We start from the raw sequence: 14,905 nt of genomic DNA, 5'->3' as shown, positions 1-14,905 counted from the left end.
TTCCTGGACTGAAGTGTGCAGGTCTCAGCTCGTGGTGGCCTAGTACTTGAGGCTGGGGTCCGTGGTGGCTGTGTCAGGCCGGGCATTTGGGTGCATACATCAGGAGAGCTTGTTCTGCGCTCAGCCGCCAGTACCCCAAGGACCATAGCACAGGCACCGTGACCCCCACACCCTGAGAAACCCTGAGCCAGGAGCACCCTCTGAATCCTGAACCAATGCGCAGCGCCCTTGCCTTCAGCTGCTGCCTGCTTCTGGGGTTGGGGGTGGCTGGGTGGGACAGAACAGGAGAGTCTTACGGGGGCAGGGCCAAGCCTGCAGGTTCTTGCTCTCTTGGGGCCGCTCCTCCCAGCAGATGCCAAAGTTGTCTTCTGAAGGGTGGCAAAGCACTGGCCACTTCTGGGTGCCATTGCCACAGGTCACAGGCAGAATCCCTGTTCAGGGCTCATCTCCCAGGCAGGGTCCTCAGCTTGGAGAGAGCTGGAAGAGGCCATGAAAGTCCTGCCTCACCTCCTCTGAATGTGACACAAAAGGAGACTGGGTGGGCTCCAGGGGCAGAGTGCAGGTTAGAGCTTGCCCATCTTGGTGGCCACCCCAACCTCCTGGGACTCCAAAGGACACACGTGTCCACCTCTGAGCGATGGCTGTTAAACACAGGTGTGTGATGCCTGCCTGTGGCCTGGTGCTTGTGGGAGCCACAGGCAGGACACTTGGTCTTCAGTGTGGTGATAATGGAGGCATCTTTCAAGGCTGGTTGCTCTTGGGAGGTTGCTGCTGTTCCCTCCCCATCTCTCTCTCAGCTTCCTTCTCTGTAGGTAAACACTGGGGCTGTGATGCCACCTGCCAGGAGACCCTCCCCTTAGTCAGGTTGATGTCTGCAGCAGGCCCTTGCGCCTCCAGAATTGTGAACGGAATGTATTTCTTTTCTGAGTTTGACACTGTCCCAAAGCAGGTTAAGTTGATGCTGCCTATACTTGCATCCCATATGGGTGCCAGCTCCACTGCTGGCTTCCGCACATCCGTCTCAGCTCCCTAAAGTGCCCAGGAGAACAGCCCAAGGTGGCCCAAGGACTTGGGCCCCTGCACCCACAGGAGACACCTGGCTGAAGCTCCTGGCTCTCAGCTTCAGCCTGACTCAGCCCTGGCCATTGTGACCCTCTTCCTTTCTCTAACTCTACCTTATAAAAACTAAAATCTAAAGAAACAAACAAAAAACCCCACCCATTTTCTTTATAATGTACACAGCCTCAAATATTTCAGTATAGCAATGGAAAAACAGACTAAAACAAGAGCACTTCAAAAGTGTTAACCTAGCATGTGTGAATACAGCCATGCATAATGCATACCCACATAAACAACACAACTTGTAAATGTGGAGTAGGAGAAAAGTACTGAAATAAAGCATTTCCTAAAAAGAAGGAAAAAAAAAACAAACAAAAAAAGTTTGTGGAAAATTGAAGTGCATATAAACTTGCTTTGGTGTAAAAAATTTCTGAAATTCCTGCACAGGTTTTTTATAATTGGTATCTTCCAGGGACTTTGTGAGGCCCCTTGTACACATCTGTTGGAGGGGCCAGATGCCAGGGGGAATTGCCCTGTGTGTGTGTGGCTGGGCTGCGGGAGATCACCAACCCACGCCAGGAGCCTTGGGCTGGAAAGGGAACCCCACCTTTCAAGTCTGGCCCTTCAGCACTCCCACACCCTCAGCCTCCCTAGGATGGAGACGGGCCATAAGTATGGGATGAGTGGACTCAGCAGGCCTGGGGGGCTCCCATCTGGCATAATCCCAGAAAGGGGCTGTTTTCAGGACTGACCCAAGGTGGTTCCCTGGCATGAAGGCTTTCTGCTTTTGCAGTTGTCCTGTGGTTTCAGCCAGCAAGACCATCCATGGTAAAGTTTTGATTCTCCTAGTGCACACCTGGACTCCCAGGCTCTGCAGAGCAGCACTCCACAAGTGTTGCCACACGTGACTGCTTCAAGAATGCCACATTTCAGAAAGCTCACGGAAAATGGAATTTAAAAGACAAGTTATTTGGCACCCTAAGATGTTGAAACCAGAGCATGTATTCTCATTATAGGCAGTTTTCATGTAAGATGAATAAAATCCCCCCTTTTGCACAGCATTCCACATTCCAGGAACTATTTGTGGTGGCCCTGTGTAAGTCCCTCCCTGTGGGAGGGAACACCTGCAAGCTGGGTCCACTTCCCACTCGCCTCACTCCACCTGCTTTTCCCTTTGCTGATCCATGGTCTTTCCGTATCAAACACCTGACTGGGAGGAGGATGCCAGAGAGTCCCAGTGGAGATCAAGGAGCCTGAGACTGGTCTTGGGGCCCCTGCACATCAGCTGTCAGCTTGGCCTATGCCTCCTGGAGCATCTCTGTAGTCCACCGCCACCTGCCCACCTTCATTACTCCCTTGCAGCACAAGGCCGTGCCCCTTTGCCTTCCATGCTCTGAGCTCTTTGCAGGCTTATCTTGTGTTCTGAAATGAGCTCAGGGCCTTCCTCATTCACAGTGGCCCTGCCCATCTGTTGCCCCCTCAACCTCCTGCAATTCCAGACCCCAATAGCGCTAACCAAGGAGGGGGTCTCTCTCAGGGCAGGGATCTCATACGTGCTACCATGTACACCTGTGTAGCACCAACTGTGCATGTGAATGGATGCTGCCCCATGGGTGACCAATGACTCCACGGGCCATGGCCAGGTGGGAACCCCCTGCCAGAGCCTGGGGCTGGGGACTTACCTGAAACCACGGGTCAGCACACCAGTGGCCAGGGCACAGTTCCCAGTTGCAGCCCCAACAGCTCTTGGGCTGGTTGTGGTTGTGGTTGTATTGCATTGTTGTTGTGTGGTGTTATAGAGAGGCTGGATGCAGTGCATGGGGAACACCTACATGTTTGTGCAGCTGCAGCTGTAGTTGCACAGCTCCCATTTGGCAGTAACCCACCTGCCTGTGCAAAGCAGCCCAGTTCAGCGCTCCTCTGCCCATGCTCCACCTGCCAGGGCACAGCAGCCCAGCTCAGCACCCCTCTTCTGCCTGTGACTCACCTGCCAGGGCAGAGCAGTATAGTTCAGACCCCCTTGGCCACAACAGGCTGGGGTGCCACACCCTGTAGCCTTGATGAACGTAGAACGAAGAGATGGAGCACACCCCACTGCCAAAGCACAGTTGTCTTCTTGCGGCAAGGTGCCAGGAGCCCAGACACTGGGGGGGGGGGTGATTCCCGAGCACATCCATGACCAGAAGATGTGGACTGGGGCAGTGGCGAGGGGACATTTGGGGGCTGGGGAGGAGTCATAGTTCCACGTGCACCTGCTCCATGGATCTCTCCATCTGGGTTGGATACCAGCCCAGGCCCTTGTAGGCAGCTAGCCACCTGCTCAAACCATGTTCAGGTAAGTCAGGCACGAGTCCCTCAACCTCACTTCTGCTTTCAGAGAAGCCTCCCTGTTCATGGGCATAACCGGTCCGGGTGGCAGGCACAGAGTCCCGACTATCCTTTGGTTCCCACTGCTGCCCATTCTAGCAGGGTACACCAAGCCACCTGACAACCTGCAAAACCAGACCTGATGTGATGTCCTGGCTTGCTACGGGACCGCTGGCCCCTTGTGGAGTTGAGATTATTTGGGGGGGTCTCCTATTTTTCTGGGGAAGGATTCAGGAAGGTGTGAGGGAGTCCCACTCCCTGGGGTGGGGCTTAGGGAGATCACGATGTGCACAGGGAGCTAAGGAAACCTTGAAGCCCCAGCTAATGCTGTTCCTGGGGCTCAGCAAGAAGGGGCAGAACAGGGGGAGGGGGTCATGGCGTTTTAAGGTATGGCCTGTGACATTAACATGCCAAATGGGCACCAATGCATGCCCTGGCTGTCCACTTCCAATTCAGCTTCCCGTTTATGGCCTGGGAAAGCAACAAGGGTGGGCCATGTGTTTGGGCTCCTGAGCCACATGAGCGACCAGGAAGAAGTCTCTGACTCCTGGCCCAGCCCGGGCTGTTACAGGCATCTGGGAAGTTAACCAGCACATGAAAGATTTCTCTCTCTAACTTTTTTTCTTTTTAGATTTATTTATTTTTAATGAAAATGTGGATTTATGGAGAAAAGGAAAGACAGATACAGAGATCAAAGACAAGACGTTAAGACAGAGGCAAAGATGTTCCATCTGCTGGTTCACAATGGCTAGAGCTGAGCAAATCTGAAGTCAGAAGCCTGGCACCTCATCTACCAATTGGTGTGGGAGAAGGGGCAAAGGTGGTGCCACAGAGCAAGCTTATGGGATGGGGCAATTGTGTCAGCCTGGTCCGGGCCACTTGAGTCGACTCCCTAGTTATGCAGTCAGGGGCTAGGCAGTCAGCAGACAGTGTGCAGAGGAGAGCAGGGCCAGGGGAAGAGCAGTGATGCAGATAATTAGTGGATGAAGGTGGTGGGGGCACGGGTATGTCCATTTCACTCACACACTATACACAGGTGTGTCCATCACACACACACACACCATCCTCCCCATCCCCTCCACCCCCGTACCTTTACAGAGGCCCTTGGGGGACAGACTGGAGATGAACCATTACATCATGGTCCATAGTCGATGATCAAATGGCTTTCTGGACACTTCTCTGAATATCCTCACACATTTATAGACAACTTTAAAGTGCTTTTTTTTAAAAAAAATAAGATATCCACATTTTTTTTTAATACACAAATTATCAGGATACAACAGTGAAACCTCACCAAAGGACCATGCTGGACAAGAATCAGCACCTCCTGTTCCAGGTCTAACAACTGCTGCCTTTCCTTTCCACTCTTCTTACCTCACACACTGTCCCCAGGCCCCATGTGCACAGGCTTGGACCAGGGGGTGATGCTAAGGTGACCTGGGGGAGCCCTTAGAGGGTGGGGCCTAGTGGGAGGGCTGAAGGCCCTCTGTAGTGCTTGTTGCAGAGTGGGTTCCAGGCACTGGCTTGGCTGCCTGGCTCCCCCTGCAGTCTTCCCTGGGCCATCTACTACCCTTGTGGGAGGCCAAACCATGGGACTGCCTGATCTTGGACTTGAGTTCCCTACAGCCACAAGCCAAGTAAAGCTCTTACTGCACCTGTCAAGTTGCTGCTGGGGAATGTCAACATCTGGTCAGCTCCCCTCCTTGACTGCAGGTGTCAGGAAGCATTCCAGGTGCATGCAAAAGGCTACCGGACTTCTACTTAATGAGCCTTATTATATCTATTTCCTAGACACACTGTATATATATATTTATTCATCTGTTGTTTTCTTACCCTGATCGTGCAGCCCATTTGACAGCATGCAGAAATTTCCTTTGATGGAGTGTTTCCTCCTTTGTAGTAAACTAGAGCTGCTCACTTACACAAGGGCCCACGCCCCCTGGCTCCTTTGGAAACTCACTTGGAGCTGTCGGCACCTGTGCCGCCTGATATGAAACTCCCCAGATCCCAGAATGCAGCTCTTCTACTTTACCACCTCAGAGTACCAAGTGATCGACAGATTAGTCTTGCTCACTTAAAAAAAAATAATCAATACAAATGGCTTCTTGACCTCATCGTTAAATAAAGACATGACATCCTTAAACAGGAGTCAGCCTCTCCACGCCTGTGTGGATACACTACAATTCACCTCTTCCCCTGTTGATGGAGTTACGTTTTCCCCTCATGTGGAGGAATTACTGCAATGCACAGCCCTGTGGTCTCTGGCACACACATGCTCTCACTTCTGGCAGGTGCATGTCTAGTTGCTGGAGGGGGCGGCAGTAGCTTTAGCTGACACAGCTAAGTTTTTCCAGAGGAGTTGCCTGACTTATTCCAACCCATGGAGAAGGAGAATTTCATTATCACACACTCGCCAAGTTGTGTCACTTCCATCTCTCTTATGTATTTTAATGTTTATCCGTTTACTTCCATCTACTTGAGGATCAGAATAAGAGAGGAAGAGAGAGAGAACCAAAGATTTTTCCATTTATTGGTTCACTCCCCAAATGCCTGCAACAAGCCAAGACTGAGCAAGACCAGGCAGCAGCAGAAACTCCCCCAGGGTCTTCTACGTGGGTGACAGGGCCCAGGGACTTGGCTTCACCTGCTGCTTTCCCAGGCACATCAACAGCAAGCTGGCTTGGAAACAGACCCGTGGAAACTCAAAGCAGTGCCCTAACACAGGATGAGCATGTGCTGCTGTTGCAAGGAATGGCTTCATCTCCTGCACCACAACACTGGCCCCAGTTTTTCAACTTTAATCCACGGTTTCCAAAGAACCAAATTTGGTTTTGCACCTAACCCTTCAGCCTTTATCATTTCAATGTCCTTCCTTGAGGGGGCTTAATTTGCTGCTCTTCGTCTAATTTCTTGGTAATGATGTGTCAGGAGTGATTTTTACTTTTCTTCATGAATGCACTCGAGGCTCTGAAGCTCCACCCGACCACTGGGCTGGCTGTCTCCACAACTTCTGCTCCGACACTGTCATCATCATTCAGATATTAATGTATTCCCATCCACACTGTAATTTCTAACTTGACCCATCGATTACTTATTGACTGTGTCATTTAGTTTCCAAACATTCAGTATTTCTTGTCTTCCTTTTCCAGTCACCTGAGGCTAGTCTCTGTGCAATGTTTTTCATTATTCATACTTTGCTGGGTTTTCCCTGTGGCCAGCACATGCTTGCTGGAGATTTCCATACAATCCTCAGTCCCTACTACTAGAATAGCCATTTCATCTGGGTCCCTTCAGTTAAACATGACAGCAAGATGGAAAACAAACAAACAAAGAAGAGTAAAAATTATACAAATAAGCGTATGGTCATATAAACTACTAAATGGAAACGGGCAAAGTGCAGAACACAGTAAACATTATGCTCTCACTTGTGTAGAAAATTACTGAAAATATTACATGCGCAGGAATTTGAATAAGTATTAATACTCTGCACACAAAGGGCATGGTATCATGGATTTCTCTCTCTCTCTCTCTCTTTTTTCCTGAGGGGAATCAAATAATGAGGACTGCAGCAGAGTTACACAAGAAAGGAACAGAGTTTTGTCCATTTTATTAAACAAACTTAGGCCATAAAATATTTGTGACTTAAATTTCTTCTATATACTAAATGTATATAACCCAGTTAGCGTGAAGTGTTTGCTAGAAATCGTTCCTCACAGCTTCTTTTTAAAACCTTCAGTTATCTTCTTCTTTTTGCATTAGGATTATATCTGCAAGGAAAGAATTGGCATTAAAGAATGTTAAAGTAAGGGATCATCATTTACTTTGAAAGCTTAAGACACACACAATAGCCAACAGGATGGAAATGCCAATTTCATCCTTTATTAAAGGACTGGCAGTTCATTTTCATTTATGCCTTTGATGTTGCTTTTATGAATATATTGTAAACTGAAACAAATCATTAACAAAAAATGTTATAAAGCACTAAAATAATTAAAACAATAGTTTAAAAGTCACGGTATGTTTATACTTCTTTCAGTAGGGCTTGGAATGGATCCCACACACCTGCACTCAGAAATTAAAGCATACCATTTGCACAACAGAACAGAATGAACCCCAAATAGAATTATAACTGTAGAAAAGTTTCTGCTACAGCAATTAAACAAATATAATTGGGCAACCTGACAGTCGCATTTAATCCTGAAGAAATCAGTATTAAACCAGTATAAAAGGCATTCTCATCTAAAAAAAGTGGATTGTATTTCCAAAATTAGAGAATCAACCAAACTGACTGTGAAAAGTACATGACTTTCTTCTGTCTTTACGATTAGAGAAAAAAAAAATTAGGAAAATGCACCCTCACACTGTGTTTCTCTTCTGTTTAGTATTTGAGCGTCAACTAAGACTTGTTTGGCCTATTACATTTTCAACACTCATTACACTCCTCTAAAACCTCCCACAAACTTTGAAAACTCCAATCTATTTTTCTTTGTTTTTATCTATGTGCCAATTAAAGTTAATGTCTGTCATTTTGTCTTAATGCAAAGCCCCATTCATTCATAAGTCTACTGAAGAGTTGAAAATAAATCTCAGAAAGTGGTCAAGTTCAGCTAGCTCAGGAAGCCTCCTTTTCCCTGCATGAGCCAATACGGATGTTAACTACCTTGTGTTACAGCACAACTGCATCGACCCAAATTTGAAAGCTATACCCAATAAGCCCAACTGAGAGGTGCTCAAATAGTACAAGGAAATAGGTATCCTAAAAATAAAACATTCCCGTAGTGAAGGGCCTATTTGTCCAAAAGGGCAGAACAACAAAAAGGAATCTATATAAATAACAATGCAAAGTTTAAGAAAGCTGAATTAAACCTTACCTAAAGAGATCATCAGCAAGCGATTCTTCCTTGGCGTGCTGAATTTGCACCTGTTGAAATGAACACACTTTCAAACATTTGCTCAGGGGTGAATATTAAGGACATGAATATCCAGGCTGACGCGTCACAGTGAGCTCTGGCCTCCCGACCATCTCCCCCTCCACAAATCATTTGTTTTCACTTCACACTGAGACTATCATTGCCCCAGTGCTTGAACAGAACAATTCTACCCGACCTGCCTTCTACAGGTGTCCCACACATATTATTAGTTTGTTGAGTTTTTAATTGATCTTTCCAGCAGAACCCTTCTACTACATGGAATTCCAGTGCACTGACACAAGACCACTCATGAGCCTGAGATGGGGGTGCTTCCCCAGCAGCAAATGGGCTCCTTCCGTTTAGTCCCAGCTGAGCATGCTGAAGTGGCTGCTGAACTACCCCAGCCAGGCAGTACTTTTCATGCTAAAGTCCTCAAGCTTCTAACACATTAAAACAGAAAAACCATGTGCTGAGGGCATTTCCTCAAACCCGCCTCTGATCCCTTCATTTGCCATCCAAAACCCTTCAGTGACTGAGTCTGACCCTTACAAGGTGCAAATCCCTGGAGAACCTGGCTTCCTGTCACCTTCCTAATCATATCCTGCATCTCCAGACCTGTTCTTGGGCCCATGTCTTCACATCACTTAGCTATGGATGTTGTGGCCATTTGGAGAATGAACCAGCAGATGGAAGAACATCCTTCTCTGTCTCTCCTTCTCTCTGTAACTCTGCCTTTCAAATAAAAATAACATAAAGCCTAAAAATATGCAAAAGAAGTAGAAGTAGATAGCAATAAGACAGTTATGCCTTAAATGTAGAGACCAATAAATAAGAAAAATATTTTAAAAGCTTTCACAGAGACTCTCCTAAAATGAAGCTTCAGAACTATATTCAAAAATCAGAACACTTATACAGTACTCTAGGAAAAGAAGTGGAGAACATTCGACAATGGTATATATTCTGTTTCCTACTGACTTTCAAGCTGAAAAAGGGATACTTCAAACACGCAAGTCATCCAGAAAGTGGAAACATTGGACTATCAAAAGATAGAGCAGGGGAGCTGGACAGAGGCACAAACAATACCCTCTGTGTTTACAGCAGAGAGGCAACAAATGACACACTTTCTGTGATGTTGGCAGGGACACAGAAGAAAACCCAAGGGGAGGATGAACTCAGCACTAAAGGGAGAAAGAAACGTAAACTACAAAACACAGGACAGACCACAGCACTGTGTGTGTCTCGACTCTGGCACCTGATAAAAGAAGGAAATAAAATTTTACTTTAGGCTTCTGACTCCAAATACATACTGAGTGCTCCAAAAACAAGTATCACAAGAGACTGTAAAGTGGTCACGTATTGGTGAGCAAGACTGGCATATAGATGCAAACTTTATTTTTCTGGAGGAAATAAACTGAACCTACAATCCAAAGAAAACACACAGATAACATTCCAAGGAAAGTGATCACAATCAGAGCATACAAAATAGATACTCTGGAAAAAAGGGCAAAACAGATCAAGGATCAAGAAATACCAGGTACTGATCTCACAGGCAAAGGAAAGAGGAACTTAAAAGAATCAGCAGGAAACAAGAAAATTTACAGAAGAATGCAACAGACTCCCAGTGATCCAACAATACACTAGGCTGAATTAGAACTCAATGGACTGAGGACATACCAACCAGAACTGAAGAAAGAAGCTGTAAATGGGGAGATGATCCGAAGATATCGCCAAAAATAAAGTTCAGTGACATAAAGAAAGAAAACATGTAGAAAAGTGGTCAGGATGCATGGGAGAAAAAGGTGAGAAAATCTAACTGATGCCGAATTGGACTTTCAGATGGGAACAGATTAAATAAAAACTGGAACCCTGGTGTTAGGAATGTTTTGTTCTTAACTTGGATGGTGGTTGTGAGCACAGAAACACCCACTGATCTGCAGCTATCGTGCACTTGTTGGTAGGCACACCATATTTTAATGGTTTCCAAAATGGGCACTACTCAAGAAAATTCCCTATGATAAATGATCAGGTATGTTTACTCACACACAGTTCCTGCTTTAGAAACAGCAGGCTATCTATCAAATTTATCACTGATAGATTTGTAATAACCTACAGAAGTCTACACACCCATACTTTTTTTGTGGCTGAAAACTTTTTCCTGTTTAGATCAGAATGTTAACTAACCCACTTGCTTATGTACCATTTTGTAAACTAATACCAATAAAGTAGAATTTTCTAATAGAAGTGATCCAGAAAGTACAGATTAATCTCAAGGCTTCAGATCTCACGTTTCTTGAATGATCTCAGGCCAGTTATCCTTGTTTCTGGTTCTAAGTAGTTGTTTTTAAGAGCTCAATCTTAAGAAACTTGCATCTGTAGTTTATCTCAGTTTGTGGGCTTCACTTGTACTAACCTCCATCTCCTGCCTTAGCCACTCTTCCAATTCCGCATTCTTTCGAGCATTATGAGCTATTAGATCTGATCCTCCAATGATGTGTGGCAGTTTTCCTGCTCCGGGAAACGTGACCTGTTAATCAGTCAAAGTAATACGGTTTTTAACACTTAACTAACAAATACAATGATCAATTCATACTCTAAATGACCTTTTAACTATTTACAAATGAACAGTTTGCACTAAAAACATTCTGTGTGCAAATGCATTTTTCAAAGCACAACAACCACCATATTACTGATTTAGATAGAACTCAAATTCATTTTAATTAGAGGCAATTCAGTACCATTTCAAATAAATTTGGTTTGAATACCATTTGTAGCTTAAAAATAATTTTTAGCATATCAATATTTCTCATGATTTTTATATATTCAAACTACTTTCTAAATATTTAACTACTTACACTGTTTTATACTTATTTACATACCAATAGCAAACACCACATTTTTCCCTGGTAACTTAATCAATAATAAAATCTCGTCCCTTTTGAGTTTCTATTCACAAGCCACAGCTGTGAGTTGGGAAAGAGCAAGTGCACCACTAAAAAGGCGTCATATGAGAGGGATCTCGTCTAAGCAGAAGAGATTGCTCCTGTCGGACGGAGTTCAGACCCCTCTAGATAGCATCATAGCAGGTACAAATCAACCTGAGAAATGACAACAGTACACGCTCACATCACAGACAAAGAGCTACACTATGTCAGTTACGGCAGACACTGAAATAATTACTGTCCTCTGATCAAATGCAGAGGGCAAAGGCCACCAGTTAGTGTTAGGTCTGGATCAAGAAACAAATCCCCAGAACAGATAACAAACTCGCACTGATTGAACCAGTGATATCCCATTAGTTGCGCTAATCAAGTTTATGTAATGTCAGTTCCTTAATAAGCAGGAATTCAGATCTGATGCAACATTCAGTGTCCATGGAGTAATGTGGGTCAATGTCAATACACTTACATTATTGACACTGGTTCCAAACAGTTTTAATATATAAGCTAGATACGTAGTCAGGTGATATGATCTACACCATGGTATCGCACAATGATGAAACTGTCTCCTCAGAATGTATCTCAGTGTTGTTAAGGGATACATGACTGGGTTTCTATTTGGTTTTATAAAGGCATGAAATAATAGAATGCCTGCAGCCTTCATTACTGGTTGTGCTCAGCTTTTAAGTAGAAGAAACTGCATCCATTTTGAACATAAACTGCTTTCATTACCATTTAATCTTAACAATATTTCTAAAAACATTTCAAACACTGCCCTCTTGTGATACACTTAAAGAAAGAACTACCTTTTTGAATTTCTTGAAATTCTTCAGTTGACCATAATCAATATTTACATCCGACAGATTTCTGGAAGTGGAGATAACCACCAATGATCTAAATTCAGTCAGTAACAGCTTCTTTGGAAACTCCTCGCCATCTTCCCGAAGTTCATCATCGTTCTTAAATGGAGTCATAAGGGATGGAAAAGGAGAAATAAAATTACTTGTTATTTAGCAACTTACGGCAAAAACTTAGAACGTCTGAGGAGACACAAGTTTGCTTTTGGTGCCTGCACTTTGTATTTGGAACCAAATCATATCTTCCTCAAATCCCCAAAATTATTAATTCAAATGCTTTATAACTTTGGAAACATTTCAACACATTGGCCTGTAATAGGAGAATACAAATCATATGGGATTTTAAATTTAGTATCCTATCCTAATAAATAAACAGCTCACCTTCGTGCATATGTTCTCAATACAAAACCTCAGCACTGTCTGCTTCTCATTAGAACGGCTCACACAGATGATTACATATTCTACATGTTCCACAGGTCATCTACCATACTTAGGCATTCATGGATTCTCAGCACTTTTTTATTTTTAATTTCTTTAATACCTCAAAATAATCAATTTTTGTTTTCAGACGTTACCTCATTCACTCACAAGCCATTTCTTTTTCCAGATGAAGAGTTCTAAAATCAGCCTCAGGATTCCTTCAGACATCCTTCACTTGCTAACAGTGACCTCTGATTCATGACATTTGCTATTAGCTACCTAGTCAGTCACACAGCACCACTGTTGCAGCTGCTCCTGAAGCTGCTAAACTGGAAACAATAACAGGGGAAAGTGCTAACAGGTCTAAATTACAGGCAGTCAGGAAGGAAAGGAAAACCAGAACAGACAGCAAGCAGGGGTTCCTGAGACAGACAGAGCACTGTCAGGGACTCTCTCTAAAAAGCAGTAGCCTAATACCTCCACAGTTCACAAATATCTCACATCTCCCACCTGCCCTCCAGGTTTCACCTTCATTATTTAAGAACTTGATTTTTATGAGTCTGAAAATGTCTTGCTCCTGGTCATGTACCTACTGATGTCACAGGAGGCAAGGAATGACTCCATACTGTCACAGTTAACAACAGCATTCATTTCCAGAGGAGGCACAAGGAAGAACAGGATCAGAATTGCAGAAAGAGAAACAATTAATCCTAAGAATGTACAATGAAGGAAACAGATGACAGTTGCTCCCTACACGTCAGATCTCGTACAAATAAAATAGAACACATAAAAATTTCCTCACGCAAGCTTCTTCTTTGATGGACACTTCTTTGACTGACCACAGTGATTCTTGCTTGAGATTAAACTTCTTCCCAATTTCACTTTCTTGCTAAAGGAATAAAATTCATAAAATATTGCTCATAGGAGTTACCAAAAATATACATATTTACTTAACTTGAAAGGCAGAGTTACAGAGAAAGAAGCAGAAAAAGATCTTCCTTCTGCTGGTTCACTCACCCAATGGACACAACAACTAGGATTGGGCCAGGCCAAACCCAGGTTCCAGGAGCCAGGAGCTCCATGAGGGTCTCCCAGATGGCTGACAGCAGAAGATGGCCCAAGACCTTGAGCTACTTGCCTCCCACCTGGAGTCCTAGAACTTCCTGGCTTCACCTGCCAGTCCTGGAGGCTGTGACCACCTGGAGAGCGAACTAGCACATGCAAGCTTTCCTTGTCTCTGCCTCTCTGTAGCCCTGACTTTCAAATCAATCAATCAATCTTAAACACAAGCCACTGTCCACTGGGCAAGCCAAACAGACTTTGTTCAGGCCTATAGTAAGTTCTACAAGCACACTGAGTTCCCCTAAAATCATTTGCCATTGTACCACTGCCCCCTTCTTCTCCCCTTCCCTGAGGAAAAGTGGGACCTATGTTTCTGCATAACTGGGATTGTGGTAAACACTTGTGTGGCCTTGCCCCATGATGTGAATCTTTCCCCTTCTTTAAATGCCTTTCCTCCTACTTCATTCTGTCACTTTATTCCAGGAAAGGTTCATAGGGCAGAGGGAAATTGTTCCTTCATTCCTATAGTGGGAATACCAATAAACTGTCACTGTGCTTCCCTTTGTCTTCCACATTTCCTAATTCTCGCAAATGACTTGTATAATCAAAAGAAAAACACCTTAATTCCGTTTAGATATGTTACATTGGGATCTTAACTCATATTTACAATTATAAAGTCACATTAACTGTTCAAGATACTTGTCTGCAATGAAAGTGGAGAGTGTCCTGTATAGAATCACAGTATCTTTCATGCTGAGATGTCCAGATCATGTTCTAGGCAAAACCATATTACATAAAGAGTTTCCTAAACTTTCAGTAATACTACAATCCCTTTAGATACAGTGCACGACATATCATTTTACATAAAGTTTTCAATGTTACAGCAATAAATATTCACATCACTTTTGAAAAGGAGATTGGAAAGTGCATGTTTAGGAACTAAAGAAAATTAATGCTTCACTCACCAATTATTACGAGTAAATATGTGTCTTCAACCTTACTAGGCATGACTACTTTAATATACATCCAGTTGCTATCACCTTCAGAATATTTTAACTTGATTTAGACACAATGATAACATACATTCAATATATGAACCTTCTCCTACCTCCCTCTTCTCTACATCCTCCAACCTGCTAATTCTCCTAGGGTTTTATTATTTTTTTTAATAATAACATTTATCTAGTTATTTGAAACACAGTTACTGACAGAGAAGGAGAGAGATATCTTCCATCCATCGGCTCGCTTTCCAGGTAGCTGCATTGCCTAGAACTAAGCCAGGCTGAAACCAGGA

General features: G+C 44.1%; 1 pseudogene; it reads right to left on the bottom strand.

Moving 5' to 3' along the window:
• Positions 1–7,000: 7,000 nt before the first annotated feature.
• The window catches only part of LOC121166339, a 41,184-nt pseudogene continuing 33,279 nt past the window's right edge, over positions 7,001–14,905 (bottom strand).

Source organism: Ochotona curzoniae, unplaced genomic scaffold, assembly GCF_017591425.1.
Source record: "Ochotona curzoniae isolate NIBS_2020 unplaced genomic scaffold, NIBS_Ocur_1.0 patch129, whole genome shotgun sequence".
Classification (NCBI taxonomy): domain Eukaryota; kingdom Metazoa; phylum Chordata; class Mammalia; order Lagomorpha; family Ochotonidae; genus Ochotona; species Ochotona curzoniae.
This window is presented reverse-complemented; position numbering and strand designations above follow the sequence as displayed.